The following is a 20,271-nucleotide window of genomic DNA, read 5'->3' on the forward strand; positions in this document are numbered from 1 at the left end:
GGCAATGGCACCCCACTCCAGTACTCTTGCCAGGAAAATCTCATGGATAGAGGAGCCTGGTGGGCTGCAGTCCATAAGGTCGCTAAGAGTCGGACACGACTGAGCGACTTCACTTTCACTTTTCACTTTCATGCATTGGAGAAGGAAATGGCAAGCCACTCCAGTGTTCTTGCCAGGAGAATCCCAGGGACGGGAGAGCCTGGTGGGCTGCCATCTGTGGGGTCGCACAGAGTCGGATACGACTGAAGCGACTTAGCAGCAGCAGCCGCAGGAGGGGGGAAATGTAAAGTGGTAGTCCTGAATTTATACATTTATTTAAAATTTAGCCACTTATCTTTTAGGTATTTGATATGATTGAATAAAAAGACATGATATTTATAGCAGCTTTATTCATAACTGCCGAAACTTGAAAACAATTAAGATGTCCTTTCACAAGTGAATGAATAAACTGTCACTCATCCAGAGAATGGAATATTATTCAGCGTTAAAAAGAAATGAGCTATCAAGCTGTGAAAAGATGTGGAGGAAAGTTAAATGCCTACCACTAAATGAAAGAAGCCAGTCTGAAAGGCTTCTAGTTCTATGACATTGTTGGAAAGTGTGGACACAGTAAAAAGATCAGTGGTTGCCAGGTTTGGTGAGAGAGGGTTGAATAGGAGAAGCACAGAGGATTTTTTTTTAGGGCAATGAAAATACTCAATATACCGTAATGATGGATACATACAATCATATATATGTCAAAATCCACAGAATGTACAATACCAAAGGTGAACCCTAATATGAGCTAGGTACTTTGATACTGATGTGTGAGTGTAGGTTCAAGAATTGTTAAAAAAAAAAAAAAGTATCACTCTTGGTGGGGGATGCTGATAATGGGGGAAGCTCTACATGTTTGGTGGTTGGGAGTATTGGGAAATCTCTGTACCTTCCCCACTCAGTTTTACTGTGAACCTTAAAGTGTTCTAAAATAGTGTCTTACTTAAAAGTAATTTTTAAAAACATAGTACAAGTTATAAAGGCCTAGATGGGCAGTTGATGCTTTGATTTAGTTCATTTAATTTACAAGCTTTACTGCTCATTCAGGTGACAGTTTCAAGAGGTGAACTTGATCACGTTTTTTTGTTCTAAGTTTTCTTTTTCCTTTCTCCTACTGTTTATTCATTCAGGAAACAGAGCTGGGTACTGGACCAAGCCCATTGTCACCCTTTCATGCCTGCTAATACCAAAAGAAAAGTTGTCACGTGGGTGATAGGGTTTTATTAAAATAAGGATTATATCAGTTGAGGAAAGCCTTTTCAGCTGTGTAGATTGATAGTGCTGATGTTCCCTACAGCAGTTATTTCTTACTACAGGAATTGAGGTTTATGAGAGGAAGTTCATTCTCTATAAAGCCATCTGGTGATAATCAGCCAAGTGATTGCCAGAGCATAAGGATAGACTTTCCTTAACATGTTTTTTTAGCTCAAGTAGTTGAATACACTGATGATTACTTGTGTAATAGTTTTATTTTTCTGCTCAAACCTAATAATCCAACTAAACTAGTTCTTTGCTGTGGGTTATGTGATGCATTGTTTCAAATTTCTTTCGTAATGTTATTATATATCAGGTACACTGTGTTTACCTATCACAAGGCTCTATCATTACAGTAATTAAAATCACATACTCTTCTTGCTGTCAGTCCTCAATTTGAACTGTGACAAGCAACTTTTAAAAAAAAATAGATAAGCAAAAGCAGTAAAATGTATGTAACGTTGAAACTTAAAAGTGTAATGAGAATGTGTCTGTGGTGAACGTTTGCAGTTTCTGTTTTGTTTTTTTTTTTTAATTTAAAGCTGTAGTACCACATTTGTAACCCATTAGTTCCAGAAATGAACTCTGATCTAATGGGAGAGTCAGTTTTTAAAGCTGACTGTAGCTACCAGGAACTTGGAAATGGGACTGTGATGCTAGGTCAGTGTTTACCTCCTCCCTGTGACCTCCAAATGTCAGAGCTTTAAACTTTGGCAGCTGCTGCCAAAAGACCTTATCTGACGAAGAGAGAAAGAATAAGAGAGACAATTGAAGGCAGGGAGGTGGTGGAGATGGGGGGAGTTAACCAGGATTTAAAGGCTAGATTTAATTGCAGCAAAGGTTAAATGATTAATTTCTCACCCCTTATGCTTGCAGATTTCCAGATTATTCTCAACTCAAGAGTTGTAGCAGCTCTATAGAGCTACTCATTCATTCATTAAATATCGTGTCACTCACACTAGAGGCAAAATATTGTACTCGGCTCCGGGAATACAGAGATGAAGAAAGGCCTCTCAGCTCTGTACTGACTTGCAGTACTACTCCCCTCAGTGTTCCCATCCCAGCCTGGAGTAATGGCTTGTTCTAGTATCACCTTAGGCTTATCTCTGTATTGGCATCTACTGACCAGCATTCCCTATGGATTGAGTTCCTGGGGCAGGCTTTTCTTTTTGTTTTTTCCTTTGTGCACCTTGAATTCTCAGAGTGCCTGAATTTGGTAGGTTTCTCAGAAGCATTTCCTGAAAGAAGAGGGGTGGAGGAATACAGACTTTCAGTTCAGTTCAGTCGCTCAGTTGTGTCCTACTCTTTGCTACCCCATGAATCACAGCACGCCAGGCCTCCCTGTCCATCACCAACTCCCGGAGTTCACTCAGACTCACGTCCATCGAGTCAGTGATGCCATCCAGCCATCTCATCCTCTTGTCATCCCCTTTTTCTCCTGCCCCCAATACCTCCCAGCATCAGAGTCTTTTCCAATGAGTCAACTCTTCACATGAGGTGGACAGAGTACTGGAGTTTCAGCTTTAGCATCATTCCTTCCAAAGAAATCCCAGGGCTGATCTCCTTCAGAATGGACTGGTTGGATCTCCTTGCAGTCCAAGGGACTCTCAAGAGTCTTCTCCAACACCACAGTTCAAAAGCATCAATTCTTTGGTGCTCAGCCTTCTTCACAGTCCAACTCTAAAGAGGTCATCAACTAGAAATATGCAGTAACATTGCAATCTAGAGAACATAATCATATAATAATATTGCAGATATCAGTAACGTATAAGTTGTAGTTTCAATGATAGCATGATAGATGTTTGAACTAAGTTTTATAGGGCTATAAAGTGTATTATTCTGCCATGGGGAAAGACTTATAGACAGGCAGCATCTCTTAATACTACTCTTTATCATACTGTGGAATATCTTAAATGCTGAACTTAAGAAGCACAGAAAGTAGAGACTAATACAGTTTTGTATTATGTATAGTCTGCAACATATCTAAGATTATAGGCTTCTTAATTAAGTTATTCTAGTGTTAGAAATTGATGCTATGGGAAATGGAAGTTTGGGGTTGTATTTTAGTTATATTGATAATCACTTTAAATAAAGCAAAAAAATGTGTTCATTTCTCAGTAATAGGCTTTAATATTTGTAAATCTTAAGTTACTTTTTTTTTTACATTTTGTGGTTAAAGCCCTTACCTCTTCTCATACCCAACACACACACACACACACACACATAAATATATATTTAAGAGTTTTGTTGATTTTTTTTTAAATTTTAGAATTATGTATAAAGCTCTCAGGATCCTGAATCTGTTTAGCTTGTTAAATCTAAACCTGAGCCAATACACATGTTAATTATATGTTCATGACTAATGGGTGAGCATACTCCATATGGTCTAATCTCTGAAACTATATTAGTAAGTTTCTGAGCTAATATTTTAATCTCTTAAATTCCTCTTTATTTATTTATTTATAATTTAAATGTATTTATTTTAATTGGAGGCTAATTACTTTACAATATTGTATTGGTTTTGCCATACATTGACATGAATCCGCCACGGGTGTACATGTATTCCCCATCCTGACCCGCCCCCCCCCCCCCCCATCTCCCTCCCCATACCATCCCTCTGGGTCATCCCTGTGCACCAGCCCCGAGCATCCTGTCTCATGCATCGAACCTGGACTGGCAATTCGTTTCACATATGATAATATACATGTTTCAATGCCATTCTCCCAAATCATCCCACCCTCGCCCTCTCCCACAGAGTCCAAAAGACTGTTTTATACATCTGTATCTCTTTTGCTGTCTCCCATACAGGGTTATCATTACCATCTTTCTAAATTCCATATATATGCATTATTATACTGTATTGGTGTTTTTCTTTCTGGCTTACTTCACTCTGTATAATAGGCTCTAGTTTCATCCACCTCATTAGAACTGATTGAAATACATTCTTTTTAATGGCTGAGATGGGCAAACAGTGGAAACAGTGTCAGACTTTACTTTTTTGGGCTCCAAAATCACTGCAGATGGTGACTGCAGCCATGAAATTAAAAGACGCTTACTCCTTGGAAGGAAAGTTATGTCCAACCTAGATAGCATATTGAAAAGCAGAGACATTACTTTGCCAACAAAGGACCGTCTGGTCAAGGCTATGGTTTTTCCTGTGGTCATGTATAGATGTGAGAGTTGGACTGTGAAGAAGGCTGAGCACCGAAGAATTGATGCTTTTGAACTGTGGTGTTGGAGAAGACTCTTGAGAGTCCCTTGGACTGCAAGGAGATCCAACCAGTCCATTGTGAAGGAGGTCAGCCCTGCGATTTCTTTGGAAGGAATGATGCTAAAGCTGAAACTCCAGTACTTTGTCCACCTCATGTGAAGAGTTGACTCATTGGAAAAGACTCTGATGCTGGGAGGGATTGGGGGCAGGAGGAGAAGGGGACGACAGAGAATGAGATGGCTGGATGGCATCACTGACTCGATGGACGTGAGTCTGAGTGAACTCCGGGGAGTTGGTGTTGGACAGGGAGGCCTGGCGTGCTGCGATTCATGGGGTCGCAAAGAGTAGGACACAACTGAGCGACTGAACTGAACTGAATACTCCATTGTGTATATGTACCACAGCTTTCTTATCCATTTGTCTGCTGATGGACATCTAGGTTGCTTCCACGTCCTGGCTATTATAAACAGTGCTGCAATGAACATTGGGGTACATATGTCTCTTTCGATTCTGGTTTCCTTGGTGTGTATGCCCAGCAGTGGGATTGCTGGGTCATATGGCAGTTCTATTTCCAGTTTTTTTAAGGAATCTCCACACTGTTCTCCATAGTGGCTGAACTAGTTTGCATTCCCACCAACAGTGTAAGAGGGTTCCCTTTTCTCCACACCCTCTCCAGCATTTATTGCTTGTAGACTTCTGGATAGCAGCCATTCTGACTGGCAGGAAATGGTACCTCATTGTGGTTTTGATTTGCATTTCTCTGATAATGAGTGATGTTGAGCATCTTTTGATGTGTTTATTAGCCATCTGTATGTCTTCTTTGGAGATACAGCTGTTTAGTTCTTTGGCCCATTTTTTGATTGGGTCGTTTATTTTTCTGGATAAATTCCTCTTTAGATAAAATAAAATTCTTCCAGTTTATCAGATAATATGTATTAATGCCCTGGATGTATCAGATTCCTTTCTTTTTAACTCAAAGAACTTATCATGAAAGGATTTTGCTTGTTGTCAAATAGTTTTTTTGCAGCGATCTGCATAATTAGTTAACTAATGCATTTCTGATCATTTTTTCTTTCATTTAGTATTAAGCTCTATTACCTTGATTCATCTTTATATGTTGACCCATCTTTTAATTCCAGAAATAAATCCCATGTAGCCTTGGTATATAATCCTTTTGATATGCTAGTGAGTTCGGTTTGCCAGTATTTTGTTGAAGATTGTTACATCAAATAATATATTAGTGTGGTTTTCTTTTCTTGTAGTTACTGTGTCTACCTTTGGCATCATAATGCTGCCCTCATGGAATGGATTAGGATGTCTTCCCTCTTCAATTTTTGGAAGAGTTTGTAAAGAATTAGTGTTAATTTTTTTTGTAAATTGAGGTATAGTTGATTTGTGCTAAGTTGCTTCGGTTGTGTCCGACTCTATGTGACCCCATGGACTGTAGCCCGCCAGATTCCTCTGTCCATGACATTCTCCAGGCAAGAATGCTAGCGTGGGTCGCCATGCCCTCCTCCAGGGGATCTTCCTGGAGTAGTCGATTTACAGTTAGTTTCAGGTGTACAACACAATGATTCAAAATTTTTATAGATTATACTTTATTTTGTATAATATTCCTGATGTGTACAATATATCCTTGAGACGTATTTATATTATACGTAGTAGTTCATGCCTTTTAATCCCCTCCCCATTTCCTGCCCTTCCCTCTTTCTTCGCTCTCACTGGTAACCACTATATCTGTGAGTCTCCTTTCTGTTATATTCACTAGTTTGTTTTGTATTTAGATTATACATATATGTGATATCATACAGTATGCAGGTGTCTTTCACTGACTTATTTCACTTAGCATAATATCTTCCAGGTCCATCCATGTTGTTGAAAATGGCAAAATTTTATTCTATGGCTCAAGTAGTATTTCATTCTATATAAGTATATATCCCACATCTTTTATTTGTTCCGTCTATTGATGGATGGACTCTTAGATTACTTCCATATCTCAAGCATTATAAGTAATGCTGCTCTGAACATTGAGGTATATATTTAATATATCTTTTTGAATTAGTGTTTTTGTTTCCTTCTGATATATACCCAGGAATGGGATTGCTGGATCCTCTGTTAGTTCTATTTTGAGTTTTTTGAGGAACTTCATACTGTTTTACCAAGTAAAACAGTTCCCTTTTCTCAGTGTCTTTGTTGAGTTCCCTTTTCTTAACATCTTTGCCATCATTTGCTATTTGTGGTCTTTTTGATAAGAGCTGTTCTTTTTGTGCGTGTGTGGCTTGGGATCTTAGTTCCCCAACCAGGGATCAAACCTGTGGCCACTGCATTGGAAGCATGGAGTCTTAACCAGTGGACCACCAGGGAAGTCCCCTGATGATAGCTGACAGGGGAGGTGTGAGGCGCCCTGATGGTGTGAGGCCGACAGGTGTGAGGTATCTTATTGCAGTTTTCACTTGCCTTTTTTTTGGTGGTTAGCAGTGTTCAGCATCTTTCATGTTCCTGTTGATGTTGAATTGCATGAAATCTTAGTGTTTTTGCCTATTATCACATATACAATTTGGATATTAAACCTTTATCTTGTACATAATTTGCAAATATCTTGTCCCATTCAGTAGGCTGCCTTTTCTGTTTATTAATAGCTTTCTTCATAGTGCAACAATGTTTTAGTTTGATGTAGTCACGCTTGTTTATTTTTTTGTTTTGCTTCACTTACTTGAGGAGAGATATCCAAAAAGACATTGCTAAGCCCATGTCACAGTGTACTACATATGTTTTCTAGGGATTTTATGGCTTCAATCTTTACGTTTAAGTCTTTAATCCATTTGCAGTTTATTTTTGTATAAGATGTGAGAGAGTAGTCCAGTTTGAGTGCTTTGCATGTGGCCATCCAGGTTATCAACATCATTTATTGAAGAGGGTATTTTTCTCCAGTGTACATTCTTGCCTACTTTGTCATAGATTAATTCACCATATACACATGGGTTTATTTCTGGGCTCTTTATTCTGTTCCATTGATGGAACAGAATCTCTTTTTAGGCCAGTGCCATACTGTTTTGATTACTGCAGCCTTATAGTATGATTTGAAAATGAGGACTGCCAGCTTTGTTCTTTATCAGTATTTTTTGGGCCTATTGAGTGTCTTTTGTGTTTCCACACAATTTTTAGATTTGTTCTAGTTATTATTTGCTTTTGGCGGTATGGACATTTTAACAGTATAACAGTATTAATTCTTACAATGCATGAACACAGCATGTCTTTCCATTTGTACCATTTTCAATTTCTTTCTTCCATATTTTACAGTTTTCTGATTATCAGTCTTTCACCTCCTTAAATTTATTCTGAAGTACTTAATTCTTTTTGATAGAATGAGAAATAAGATTGTTTTCTTAAATTATCTTTCTGATCATTCATCATTAGTATATAGAAATGTTGCAGATTTCTGTATACTAATTTTGTATACTGCAGTTTCACCAAATTCAGTAATGAACTTTAGCAGTTTTCTGCTGACATCTTTAGGATTTTCTGTGTGTAGTATCATTTTGTCTGCAAACAGTGACAGTTTTACTTCTTCCTTTCTGGTTTGTATTCCTTGTATTTCTTTTTCTTCTCTGATGGCTGTGGCCAAGACTTCCAATACTATGTTAGGTAAAAGTGGTGAGAGTGGGAATCCTTGTATTATTCCCGATCTTAAAGGAAATGCATTCTGCTTTTCTCCATTGAGTATGATATTAGCTGTAGGTTTATCATATATGGCCTTCATTATGATGAGGTATTTTTCTTCTGTGCCCACCTCCTGGAGGGTCTTTATCATAAATAATTGATTGTCAGATATTGAAAAGTCCTTGCATCCCTGGGGTAAATCCCATTTAATCATGGTGTGTAATCTTTTTGATATATTGTTGAGTTTGGTTTGCTACTGACTTGTTTAAAAGTTTTGCATCCTGCTTCATCAGTGACACTGGCCTGCAGTTTTCTTTTTTTGTATTGTCTTTGTCTAGTTTTGCTATTGGGGTGATGTGGCTTCATAAAATGGGTTTGGAAGAGCTCCTTCCTCTGCACTTTTTTGGAATAGTTTAAGTTAACTCTCCTCTAAATATTTGTTAGAATTCACCTGTGAAGCCATCTGGGCCTGAACTTTTGTTTGTTTGGAGTTTGTTTGTTTGTTTAAATTAATGATTCAGTTTCATCTAGTAATTGGTCTGTTAATGTTTTCTGTTTCTTCCCAGTTCAGTATTGAAACGATTGTGTATTTCTGGGAATTTGTCCATTTCTTCTGGGTTGCCCATTTTATTGGCATAATATTGTTCATAGTAATCTCTTACAATTCTTTGTTTCTGCAGTATTGATTGTAACTTCTTTTTCATTTCTGATTTTATGATTTGTGCCCTCTTTTTTCTTGATGAGTCTGGCTATATAGGTTTATCAATTTTGTTTATCTTTTCAAAGAACTAGCTTTTAGTTTCTTTGATCTTTTCTTTCTTTTCTTTTTTTTTAGTCTCTGTTTATTTCTGCTCTGATCTTTATGATTTCTTTTCTTCTTCTAACTTTGGGTTTTGTTTTGCTGTTTTTTTTTTTTTTGGTAGTTCCTTTAGGCATAACATTAGGTTGTTTGAGAGCTTTTGTGTTTCCTGAGGTAAACTTGTATCACTATAAATTTCTATCTCTGAAATGCTTTTGCTGCAACCCAAACATTTTGGATCATTGTGTTTTCATTTTCACTGTCTACAGGTATTTTGGGGTTTCTTCTTGAATTTTTTCAATGATCCATTGGTTGTTTAGTAGCATTTTGTTAAACCTCCATCAATTTGAGATTTGTATATTTTTTCCCCTTGTAGTTGATTCCTAATACAGTATTGTTTTGGTTGAAAAGTTGCTTCATATGATTTCAGTTTCCTCAGATTTACTGAATCTTGTTTTGTGGCCTAGCATGTGATCTATCCTGAAGTATATTCCATATATACTTGAAAAGAATGTGTATTCTGCTGCTTTTGGATGGAGTGTTTTATATGTTGCTATTAAGTTCATCCAGTCTAATATATCATTTAAGGTTAATGTCTTCTTATTGATTTGTTGAGTGAATGACTGTTCATTTATGTAAATGGAGTGATTAGTAAAAAATTAGAAAATGTAAAAAAAGAAACACAACTGAAGAATATATAACTGAAAATTTAAGATCCATTAGAAGGAATCGGCAGTAGGTTATATGATATAGAGGAATAGTCAACATACTGGGAGACAGAGTAGTGGCAGTCACACAAGATTAACAGAAAATAATTTAAATTTAAAATGAGGCTAGATTAAGAGACCACTGGCACAAAGTCAGGTGTAAAAACATTCACATTATAGGCTTCTTAGAAGGAGGAGAGAGAAAGGGACAGAAAACATATTTGAAGATACTGTAGCGGAAAACTTCCCTAATCTGGAAAAGGAAGCAGATATCTAGGTCCAGGACATACAGAGTATCCCAAAGAGGATCACCCAAAGTGGACTACATCAATATATATTGTAATTAAAATAGCAAAAATTTAAAAATAAAGAGAGTATTAAAAGCAGCAAGGGATCAACAACAGTTACATACAAGGAACTGAGCTTCTGCATGTGAGAAGAAAGTGAAACAATGTATTTAAAGGAATGAAGAGGGGAGATCTACAACTCAGAAAAATCTACCAGACAAGATTCTCATTGAGATTTGACAGATCAAAATTTTACAAACGAGCAAAAGCTAAAAGAACTCAGCACCACCAAACCAGCTTTACAAGAACGTTAAGTGATTCCTTTAAGCAAAAAAGAGAAGGCCACAGCTTTAAATAGTAATCTTTATTGTCTTCTTACTTCAATTAGCTTTGGTTTTGGTTTCTTTAAAGTGTGCACTTAGATTATTGATTTGAGATCTTTTTTTTTTTTTTTTCCTTTTTACAGTGGTTACAGCTATAATTGTAATTGTAACTTTCCCTATTAGGACTATGCTAATGCTGTGCTAAGTCACTTCAGTCATGTCCGACTCTGTGCGACCCCATAGACGGCAGCCACCAGGCTCCCCCATCCCTGGGTTCTCCAGGCAAGAACACTGGAGTGGCTTGCCATTTCCTTCTCCAGTGCATGAAAGTGAAAAGTGAAAGCGAAGTCGCTCAGCCGTGTCCGACTCTTAGCGACCCCATGGACTGCAGCCTACCAGGCTCCTCCATCCATGGGATTTTCCAGGCAAAAGTACTGGAGTGGGGTGCCATTGCCTTCTCCGCTATTAGGACTAGTTTTGAACAAATATTATTAGTTTTTTTATTCTGTGTTGCTTTCATTTGCTTTTTCTTTTAAATTCTTTTATGATTGCGTCTTTACTACTCATTGTCAAAGTGTGTTGTTTAATTTTTATATATTGAGAATTTTCCAGTTTTCCTTCTGTTACTGATGAATGATTCGATTGTGATTAGAAAAGTTGTTTTGTACGTTTTCCATCTTTTTAAATTCATTAAGACTTGTTTTACTCCTAACATTATGTCATGAAAATGTACTTCATGCACTTGAGAAAAATGTGAGTCTGAGTGAAGTGTTACATCAGATTGGTTTCTAGTGTTGTAAAATCCTTTATTGATCTGTCTAGTTGTTTTTCATAGTTGAAGTGGAGTACTGAAGTCTTCAACTATTATTGTTCTACTGTCTGTTTTTTCTTTTAATTTTATCTGTTTTTGCTTCATATATTTCGGTGTTCTGTTGTGTATGTTTGCAGTTTTTATATTCTCTTGATGTATTGAACCTTTTATCAATATATAATGTTCTTTGCCTTTCATAAGCTTTTTTTGAACTAAAGTCTACTTTATCTGACATTGACATAGCCATCTCAACTTTGTTTTGATTACTGTTTGCACGGAATTTCTTTTATTGTGTTTTCCTTACATCGGCAGATTCTCTCATAGATGGCATGAAGATGGACACTTTTATTTTATCCAGTCTACTATTTTCTTCATTTTCATAGGAGAATTTAATACAAAGGTTTTATTAGGAAGCACTTTGAAATATATACATGTTTGAAGTTTTCCTTGCCTGGAGAATCCCATGGAGGGAGGAGCCTGGTAGGCTACAGTCCATGGGGTCGCAAAGAGTCACACGACTAAGCGACTTCACTTTCACTTTGAAGTTTTCCTTATAGTAGCTTCTTTCCAAATTCATAAAGTTACCAAGAATATTTTTTTAGCCATTTCATTTAAGAATATGGAAATATATTAGCATATCATATGTTGTTTGATGAACTATTATCCTCACTTGTCTAGGAATTGTCTGGAGGCATATCCAGAGTTAGATTAACATAATCATGGAGACTTTTCCCCCCTTACTTTTTAGCTTCTATTGAATCACAGCTAGTACTTGTAATATTAATAGTACCTAACTTGAAATCTGAACTCAATGGAATTAGAATGAAATAACCAAACTACAAATATGGAGAAGAGATATTATCATTGGAAATTCACTTCTTTTAAGAGTAGCTAAATTTCTCGAGTCAATCTGTAGTTCAGTGTTATTTCAAAATTGTATGCTAAAAGAAACAGTTTTCAAGAAGTATTTTGAATAGGACCCCTGAAATTTTCTCACTTCTTCCCAGTCTCACTAATACAAAGAGAAGGAGAGGAAGAGACGTTGAGAAAGTTTTGGAAGAGGGGGAACTGTGGTAGGAAGAACTAAATAAACAATTGAATTCTCTTAGAATCTTGGAAAGGCTGGGGAATGTGACATACCCTGTATCTTAGTAGGCAGGATGGACTGAAAACAAGGAAATTAGTTGAAAGTTCATATAAAAAACTATCAGGGCTCGTTGCCTAAACCCCCATTCCCACAGAAGTTGAGAGGTTTATTATCTGAAGATACTATATCAGAGAGACTCCAAACATGTGACCATCAAGCTTACTCAAGGGTAGGGTAAAGTGCTATGCTTAACCAGGCAGATAACATACACACTCTTCACACAGAATGGTGAGATTCTTCCCACTCATTTCTCTCAACTTGACTTCTGCAACATCATCAGTGTGTTTTTGCCCACTATGAGAGGAGCTTGGATGATTCTCCTGTGGGTAGACTGAACTGTTGCAAATGGTGGAAAAGTAAACTGTAGATGTTGACCCTGTTCACCCGAAAAAGTGAGCTTGCATCTTCTTCTATTTCTGGATTCTCTCATTTTTTTATTTTTTGTTAAAATAAGCTCCCTTTACCTACAGTTTGTAGTTCTGTAATACATCACAGCCTTAGGTTTAATTACACAAATAAATGTTACCATTCTGAGATGAAGAAAGTGGGGAAAAGGGGACAATTTCAACAAAAATTTCATATGTATATTTTTAGAAATAAGTGTATTGGATTCTCATTCTACTGTTGAAAGACCTTCTATTTCAGTAAATTATACTCATCTTTTGTGCATTATAGTCAACCTGCAAATCTCTCAATGACTCAAAACAACAGTAATTTTATTATTGTTCATATATCTGTTCTTAGTGGTTGAATGACATACTTGAGGGCATGCTTCAAGTTCTGTGTTAGATCTATATCTCTTCCATATGTCTTTCTTCTTGAACCAATGGGCTAGCCAGGGCATGTTCTTTTTATGGTGAAGGCAGAGGTACAAGAGATCAAACCCAGTTGCCCAAGCATATTTTAGTCTCCATTTGCATCACAACTATTAACATCACCCCATTGGCCAAAACAAGTCATGAAGCATAGCCCAGAGTTATATAGAGGGAAATTATAGCCCCACTCAAACAGTGCACCTCAGACTGGGCCTTGAACCCACATGCTGGGACTCAAATTCCCAGGCAAAACCCTAATAAAAATTTGAACCCATGGTCATTTAATCAGAATCAGTCACCTTGCATCTGGACTTACTGAGGCTCAGGTTCCTTGTGTCTCAGCACACAAGTGATAGGCAAGAAGTAGTTTTATTAACATAAAGCACTTGTGAGAGATACAAGTAAGTGAGCACATGAGGAATCTCTGCCCCGAGGATCAAGAAGACTAAAATTTTATAATCAAAGAAAAGTTAAAGAGAGGGCAAAGACCACCTTCTTCAAGAAGATATCAGGCTTATATCACCAGCACCTCCTGTGAGGTCAACTAGGATTATCATAGCATTTATTCTAATCAGTAGAAGGGTGGTGACATTTTTCTTTCACCTCATGGCCTGGGGCGTATCTTGTGCTTTTATTTATGGCTTTATAGTTAAGTAAGGCTGCTTCCTCCCATGATGTTCCAATAGCTTTCTTGAGCGATCATTAACTTACAGTGGTCTCCCAAAGTTTCCTAGGTTTCCCTCTCTGTCTACAGTCCTTTGCTGGGACTTCAATAAGTACCTGTGTATCTATCCTATTCTATCATTATCACCACCTTTAATTTGAGGAATTGCAAAGTCATAGAGCAAACGTTATAGTTTATGGTTGCACTTGAGTATGTAAGAAGGTCTGGGACTGTAATCTTTGTGAAGGTCAGTGGTCCTCCATACTATTGAGTCTTTAGATTTCCAGTATGACCTAAAGACTGTGCTTTGAGAAGGTGTTTCAGGAAGTTCAATCAGTGATCCATTAAATGGACTCTTCAGAACTGAAATATGTATGAATTAAAGGTTGTAGTATTTTTCATTTTATGAATAAGTTACAAGGCATTTTATATTATCATAATTTTTCCCTAAAATGTTTAAGTGAGTAATTTTAGAGCATTGACATAAACGATATGCAATGTATGATTATTGTTTAGTTGATGTATTTTGATAATGAGTGGGGCTGATGATGGGTCTGGCTGATACCAGACCACCATACCTGCCTCCTGAGAAATATGTATGCAGGTCAAGCATCAACAGTTAAAACCAGACATGGAACAATGGACTAGTTCAAAATTGGTAAAGGAGTACGTCAAGGCTGTATATTGTCACTCTGCTTATTTAACTTATATGCAAAGTATATAATGAGAAATGCCAGGGTTTACGAGAGGCACAGGATGGAATCAAGATTGCTGGGAGAAATATCAATAACCTCAGATAAGCAGATGACACCACGCTTCTGGTAGAAAGTGAAGAGGAACTAAAGAGCTTCTTGATGAAAGTGAAAGAGGAGAGTGACAAAGCTGGCTTAAAAGTCAACATTCAAAAAATGAAGATCATGGCACCTGGCCCCATCACTTCATGGCAAATAGACGGAGAAACAATGGAAACAGGAGAGACTTTATTTTATTGGGTTCCAAAATCACTGCAGATGGTGACTGCAGCTATGAAATGAAAAGATGCTTGCTCCTTGGAAGAAAAACTATGACCAACCTAGACAGTGTATTTAAAAGCAGAGACGTTACTTTGCTGACAAAGGTCTGTCTAGTCAAAGCTGTGGTGTTTCCAGTGGTCATGCATGGATGTGAGAGTTGAATCATAAAGAAAGTGAGCACTGAAGAATTGATGCTTTTGAACTGTGGTGTTGGAGAAGACTCTTGAGAGTCCCTTGGACTGCAAGGAGATCCAACCAGTCCATCCTAAAGGAAATCAATCCTGAATATTCATTGAAAGGACTGATGCTAAAGCTGAAGCTCCAATACTTTGGCCAGCTGATGTGAACAACTGACTCGTTGGAAAAGACCCTGCTCCTGGGAAGGGTTGAAGGCAGGAGAAGGGGATGACAGAGGATGAGATGGTTTATGGCATCACCGACTTGATGGACATGAGTTTGAGTAAGCTCTGGGAGTTGGTGATGGACAGGAAAGCCTGGCGTGCTGCAGTCCATGAGGTCACAAAGAGTCGGACACAGCTGAGCAACTGAACTGAACTGATCTGATCACATCCATACACGACTACTGGAAAAACCATAGATTTGATTATACGGACTTTTGTCAGCAAAGTAATGTCTCTGCTTTTTAATACACTATCTAGGTTTGTCGTAGCTTTTCTTCCAAGGAGTAAGCATCTTTTAATTTCATGGCTACAGTCACTGTGCGTAGTGATTTTGGAGTCCAAGAAAGAAGTCTGTCACTGTTTCCATTGGTTCCCCACCTGTTTGCCATGAATTGATGGGACCAGATGCCATAATCTTCTTTTTTTGAATGTCGAGTTTTAAGCCAGCCTTTTCACTCTCTCCTTTCACCTTTACCAAGAGTCTCTTTAGTTCCTCTTCGCTTTCTGCCATAAGGGTGGTGTCATCTGCATATCTGAGGTTATTGATAATTCTCCTGGCAATCTTATTTCCAGCTTGTGCTCTATTCAGCCTGGCATTATGCATGATGTACTCTGCATATAAGTTAAATAAGCAGGGTAACAATAAACATACTCGTTCCCAATTTTGAACCAGTCCATTGTTCCATGTCCATTTCTAACTGTTGCTTCTTGACCTGCATATATATTTCTCAGGAGGCAGGTTAGATGGCCTGGTATTCCCATCTCTTTAAGAATTTTCCATAGTTTGTTGTGATCCACACAGCCAAAGTCTTTCGCATAGTCAATGACGCAGAAGAAGATGTTTTTCTGGAATTCCCTTGATTTTTCTATGACCCAGTGGATGCTGGCAATTTGGTCTCTAGTTCCTCTGCCTTTTCTAAATCCCTCTTGTACATCTGGAAGTTTTTTTTCACATTCTGTTGAAGCCTGGCTTGAAGGATTTTGAGTGTTACCTTGCTAGCATGTGAAATGAACGTGATTTTGAGGTAGTTTGGACATTCTTTGGCATTACCCTTCTTTGGGATTGAAATGAAAACTGACCTTTTCATTTCAGTGGAATGAAATGAAAAGTCCTTTGGCCACTGCTGAGTTTTCCAGATTTATATAAAATTTTATTTTATATAGTTATGTACTTATTTGGGCTTCCCCGGTGGCTCAGGCAGTAGAGAATCCGCCTGCAATTCAGGAGACCCAGGTTCGATCCCTGGGTTGGGAACATCCCCTGGAGAAGGGAATGGCAACCCAATCCAGTATTCTTGCCTGGGAAATCCCATGGACCAAGGAGCCTGGTGGGCTACAGTCTATGGGTTCGCAAGAGTTGGACACGACTTACGGAGAAGGCAATGGCACCCCACTCCAGTACCCTTGCCTGGAAAATCCCATGGATGGAGGAGCCTGGTGGGCTGCAGTCCATGGGGTTGCTAAGAGTCGGACACGACTGAGAGACTTCACTTTCTCTTTTCACTTTCATGCATTGGAGAAGGAAATGGCAACCCACTCCACTATTCTTGCCTGGAGAATCCCAGGGACGGCAGAGCCTGGTGGGCTGCCATCTGTGGGGTCGCACAGAGTCGGACACGACTGAAGTGACTTAGCAGTAGCAGTAGCGACACTTGATGTATGAAATGCTGAAAACCATTTTGACTGAAAGTACACAGATGAATGCTTCCTTTGCTGGCTCAGTGGTAAAGAACCTGCCTGCCAATGTAGGAGATGCAGGTGTGATCCCTGGGTCAGCAAGATCCCTTGGAGAAGGAAATGGCAACCAACTCCGGTATTCTTGCCTGGAAAATTCCGTGGACAGAGGGTCCTGAGGGCTACAGTTCATGAGTCACAAAGAGTTGGACACAACTTGACAGCTGAGCTTGCACATTGCAGACTGATGAGTAGAAGACTAACAGCAGCATCTGCATCAAGGAGTTAGGTGAATGGAAGATTTAAGAATCCACATAAATTGACCATATTAATGTAATAAACTCAAAAGAGAATAGAAATTAATAGTTTTCACTTTACAGAAAATTATTTGCTTATTTTGATGAAGCGCATGGTTTCATGTATGTGTAGACAAATTCATAACATACAAGGTTTTTACTTTAACATAAAAGTCCACATTTTAAAGGATTTTCTTTTAATGTATAGATGTGTTTCTTATTGCAGAATGTTTCATTGTTTTGTGGTATAAAGTGAAAGTAAAAGTCATTCAGTTGTGTCCAGCTCTTTGCGACCCCATGGACTCTACAGTCCATGGAATTCTCCAGGTCAGAATACCGGAGTGGGTAGCCTTTCCCTTCTCCAGGGAACCTTCCCAACCCAGGGATCGAACCCAGGTCTCCCTCATTGTAGGCAGATTCTTTACCAGCTGAGCCACAAGGTTTGCTGCTTATTAAATCGTAAGAGAATGGATCATTTCACAGGAAAAATATACTGTAAGTAGTAGTCTTTGATCCATAAGAAAAAAGCTGTCATGTAGACACTATCCTTGTTTCCATTTTACACAAGAGGAAACTAAGGGACCCGGAGTAAGTAACTTGGCCAAGGTCATGCAGAAATAACTGTAGAACAGGAGTGTCTGACTCTTAAGTTTATGCTCCTAATGACATAGTCACATCCTCTAAGACAGTAGTTCTTGAAGCTCAGTCAACAGGCCTCTGGGAGTCCCTGAAACCATATCACGGGTCGTGAAGTCAAAACTGTTTTCTTAATATTATCAAAGCATTATTTGCTTTTTTTATTGTATGGACCTTTGAACTGATATGAAAAACAATGCTGGCTAAGGCTGCTGCTTCCTTAGTGAAGGCATTGGCATCCTACTGTGCTAATAGCAGTCATATTCTTCACTGCCGTGCACTGGAAAGTAAGAAAAAAAAGCCGGTTTCACTAAAGAATGTCCTTGATAAAGTGTTAAAAAGTATTAAGTCTAATAAATCTCGACCTTCGAATCACCATCTTTTTAATGTTCTGTGTGACTAAATGGAACTGCACATAAAGCACTTTTTTCTGTGTACCAAAGTACCACGGTTGTCTCAAGAAAAGCATTTGTGTTATTGTTTGAGTTGTGAGCTGAACTAGCCAGTTGTTTCATGGAACACTATTTTTACTTGAAATAATGACTGGCAGACAAATTATGGTTTTGCAAACTTGAGTATTTGGTAGACAATATAAACCTGTCACTTCAAGGAAAAGAATTAACAGTGTTTTTTGACAGGAAAATTAGGCTTGCAAGAGAAAATTCGAATTTTAGGAACTTGATTCTGCTGCTTCACAACTGCCCAGAACTTAAAAGACTTTTCTTATGAGATGAATGATGATATTAAATGAATGTGATATTTTTAAATAGTGTAGTAAAATGTATCATCACTTGGAAGATCTGTGTAACTTAGGGAGCCAGTGTTTTTCAAGTGATCAATGTATGAAGTTACAAAATCCCTTCAAAGCAGAAAATAGATTCTCATGTTAAAATGTATGCAGTTTCAGATTCCGTATTGTAAATAACATTCAAGAAATTACCACCTGGGAAGTTTTGGTGTAGTATCAAAGAAAACCATCTTCATTTATTTGGAAAGATTATTACAATAAATTTACCATTTCCCATTAGTTATCTGGAAATAAGTATGAAGCTAAGTTTTTAAGTATGTTAAGTTAAACAGATTGAATTCAGAGCAGATATGAAAATCTTCTATTAAATCAGACCTTAAAGATTTGATTTTAAAAAATGTATAATGGTATTAGTCTCACTGATTTTGGGGGAAGTATAATTAGTCTTCATTAAAATGTTAGCTATTCTGTAAAATTGATTTATCAATAATTTTAAAATGAATTAATTCATACCAGTTTCTCGGTTTTTATTTCTAATATGATAAATATTAATATATCTAATCCATGTAAACAAAATGTTCTTTAGGGTCTTTTTTTTTTTCTGAGTGTAGAAGAATCTCAAGGACAAAAAGTTTAGGAACTGCGGCTCTAGGAAAAATGTATTTACAAAAGTTGTTTTTCAGTCGCCATGAACTGCAGCACACCAGGCTCCTCTGTCCTCCACTGTCTCTTAGAGTTTGCTCAAACTCATGTCCATTGAATAGGTGATGCTGTCTAATCATCTCGTCCTCTGCAATCCCCTTCTCCTGTTGCCTTTAGTCTTTCCCAGCATCAGGTTCTTTTCCACAGAGTCAGCTCTTTGCATCAGGTGGCCAAAGTATTGGAGTTCAGCTTCAGCATCAGTCCTTCCAATGAATATTCAGAATTGATTTCCTTTAGGATTGACTGGTTTGATCTCCTTGCAGTCCAAGGGACTCTAAAGAGTCTTTTCCAGCACCACAATTCAAAACCATCAATTCTTTGATGCTCAACCTTCTCTCTGTGGTCCACCATCTGTATGGTGTATACCATACAGATACGGTACAGTAGTCATATCTGTACGTGACTACTAGAATAAACCATAGTTTTGACTATACGGACCTTTGTTGGCAAAGTGATGTCTCTGCTTTTTAATATGTTATCTAGGGCTTCCCTGGTGGCTCAGATGGTAAAAAATCTGCCTGCAGTACAAGAGACGTAGGTTTTATCCCTTTTTGGGAAGATCCTCTGGAGGAGGGCAACCCCCTCCAGTATTCTTGTCTGGAGAATCCCATGGACAGAGGAGCCTGGCGGCCTTCAGTCCATGGGGTTGCAAAGAGTTGGATATGACTGAGTGACTAAGCACAGCACAGGTTTGTCATAGCTTTCCTTCCAAGGAGCAAGCGTCTTTGAATTTCATGGACGTAGTCACTGTCCACAGTGATTTTGGAGCCCAAGAAAATAAAATCTGTCACTGTTTCTACTTTTTCCCCTTCTGTTTGCTATGAAATGATTGGACCAGATGCCATAATCTTAGTTTTTTAATGTTAAGCTTCAAGCCAGCTTTTTCACTCTCCTCTTTCACCCTCATCAAGAGGCTTTTTGGTTCCTCTTCACTTTTTGCCATTAGAGTGGTAAAAGTACAGTACATAAATTGCATACTTTTGAAAGAGCATTGAATGGTCTACACTGATAGTGAAGCAGTTTCTTTGTTGTCCCTTGTTAGCTCTTAATCAGTTATCAAATATATTCATTTAAATTGAGTCTGTCT

At 38.0% G+C, this 20,271-nt stretch overlaps 1 protein-coding gene across 14 annotated transcripts in view; it reads left to right on the top strand.

Annotated features, from left to right (window-relative positions):
* Positions 1–20,271, top strand: part of CEP170 (centrosomal protein 170) — a 131,343-nt gene that overhangs the window by 16,975 nt on the left and 94,097 nt on the right. The gene's annotated exons all lie outside the window — the stretch shown is intronic.

This window comes from Bos javanicus, chromosome 16 (genome assembly GCF_032452875.1).
Source record: "Bos javanicus breed banteng chromosome 16, ARS-OSU_banteng_1.0, whole genome shotgun sequence".
NCBI lineage: Eukaryota > Metazoa > Chordata > Mammalia > Artiodactyla > Bovidae > Bos > Bos javanicus.